This window comes from Lathyrus oleraceus, chromosome 3, assembly GCF_024323335.1.
Source record: "Lathyrus oleraceus cultivar Zhongwan6 chromosome 3, CAAS_Psat_ZW6_1.0, whole genome shotgun sequence".
NCBI classification, from domain to species: Eukaryota; Viridiplantae; Streptophyta; class Magnoliopsida; order Fabales; family Fabaceae; genus Lathyrus; species Lathyrus oleraceus.
The window spans coordinates 234070149-234072407 of NC_066581.1; the positions used below are offsets into that span (position 1 = coordinate 234070149).

Sequence of the window (2259 nt, forward strand, 5' to 3'; positions counted from 1 at the left end):
TGGGTTTCGTTTAATAGACTGCATTCTGCGGATTGGTGTCCTTGGGTTCCACATATCTCACAATCCGACGAAACTGCGGCTACAGTATTCGGGTTCGTGCACATATGCTCGACTTTAAGGGCTAATGCGTCCATTTTAGCTTGCATCATGTCTATAGAGCTTAGTTAATGCACTCCTCCTTGGGCTTCCTTCTTCTCTACTGTCGCTCGTTCGAATCCCCATGATTGATGGTTTTGAGCCATGTCTTCGATGAGGGCACTAGCTTCAGGATAAGGTTTGTTCATCAGAGCACCGCCTGCGGCAGCGTCGATGGTCATCTTTGTGTTATAATGAAGTCCATTATAGAAGGTTTGAATGATTAACCAATTTTCTAAACCATGATGTGGGCATGCTCGTAATAACTCTTTATATCTCTCCCAAGCTTCGAACAACGATTCTCCATGGTTTTGGGTAAATCTAGTTATATGGTTTCGAAGAACGGCGGTCTTACTCGGGGGAAAATATCTAGCAAGAAAAACTCTTCTAAGGTTATCCCAAGTAGTAATGGAATTGGGTGGAAGGGAATCTAACCATGACAGAGCTTTGTCTCTGAGGGAAAAAGGAAATAATCTTAAACGTATTGCCTGAGGAGAAGCTCCATTGGTTTTAAAAGTATCTGTTAATTGAAGAAATATTTTTAAATGTTGGTTTGGGTTCTCGGTAGCGAGACCCGCAAATTGTCTCTATTGCACTAATTGCAACAGGGATGGTTTAAGTTCAAAATTATTGGCTGGAATAATTGGGTTTACTATACTAGAACTAGGTTCTTCGTTAGATGGTTGAGCGAAGTCCTTAAGAGGTCTTTGGTTTTGATCTTCGGCCATAGCTCTCTTAATTCTATGAAAGAATAAACGTGCGCGAGCGTAACGTTCAGGTTCCGCCAGAGGGTATACTAAGCTTAAACTTCCGGTGCTGCGAGTTCTTCGCATCGACCGGCGGGAAATAACCTAAGTCTAAACGATATAACAACAGGAAAATGAAATTTGACGAAATTCGTCCCCGGCAACGGCGCCAAAAACTTGATGCGTTAGAAAACTTGATGCGGTGTTCGCAAGTGTACGAACGCGTCAGAGTAATATAAAAGATTATCGAACCACAGAGACCAATTGTCAATCTATCGTTATCTATTGTTATGGTGTTTATCAAAGGCAATTAAAATAGGTGTTTTTGTAGTGTGCAATTGAAAAGTAAAGTTTTAAAATAAATTTAATTAATAAAGACAGGGTCGAATGTAATTCACATAATTAAATGATAATCCAAGTACTTGCTAATAGAACTACTTATGGGCAATGTTTACTACTTTGAAAAGAACTAATTTAACAGGAACTGTCGCTTTCGCGTATTCAGAACCGAGTTGTACTCCCTAATTAAACCCTCTTATTGTCACTTATAAAAAGGTGTGCATTGCGTTAGAGTAGTAAACCTATTTTTAAGAAATATAGTATCTTGACTAAGTTGAAAAGTATTATAACCTGGATTTCTTAACCAAAAGAGGTTCTTACGAACCAGACTCTAAACTTATAAATGCGTCTGAAAATAGTTTTAAAATCTCTTTTCTTCTTGATGTTAAAAACTCCTAATGAACTAAACAAAGCGCTTTCGCTGTTTTTGAAATAGTTAAAAACAATTAAGTTTATAAAGACGTTGGACGGCTTTCGATCTTACCCAACGGAATTGAAGTGCGGGAAAACTTAATTTGAAAGTTAAAATAGCCCTTAAGTGTTTCTACAAACATTTGTACGGATTACTGGTTTAATTACGATCCTTACATTCTAGCCTTATAAATTTAGCTAGACATGGTAAAGTAAAAGTGCATTAAAATAAATAAAAGTAGTGCGAGTGCGGAAAGTAAATAATTTAAAGCGAGTGCGGGAAATAAATGAAAGTAGTGCGGGTGCGGAAAATAAATAATTTAAAGCGAGTGCGGGAAATAAATAAAGTAAAAGCGAGTGCGGGAAATAAATAAAGTAAAAGCGAGTGCGGGAAATAAATAATTTAAAGCGAGTGCGGGAAATAAATAAAGTAAAGGCGAGTGCGGGAAATAAATAAAGTAAAGGCGAGTAATAAAAACCTGCTCCAATCGGAAGGCTGAGTAAATTGCAATGCGGAAAAGAAAATGGCGGCAGGATTAACTTCCTTCCAAAGTGCTCCAAACTCGAGTACAGACTCTATCACAGACTCAATTACACAATTGTGGTAACACTCCAATGCGAAGCGATT

At 38.0% G+C, this 2259-nt stretch overlaps 1 non-coding gene across 1 annotated transcript; it reads left to right on the plus strand.

Annotated features, from left to right (window-relative positions):
• The first annotated feature begins 372 nt into the window (after window positions 1-372).
• LOC127132997 (small nucleolar RNA R71) lies at window positions 373-479 on the plus strand. Its single transcript, XR_007806998.1, has one exon. It is a non-coding gene; the product is annotated as a small nucleolar RNA R71 (small nucleolar RNA).
• Window positions 480-2259: the final 1780 nt, after the last annotated feature.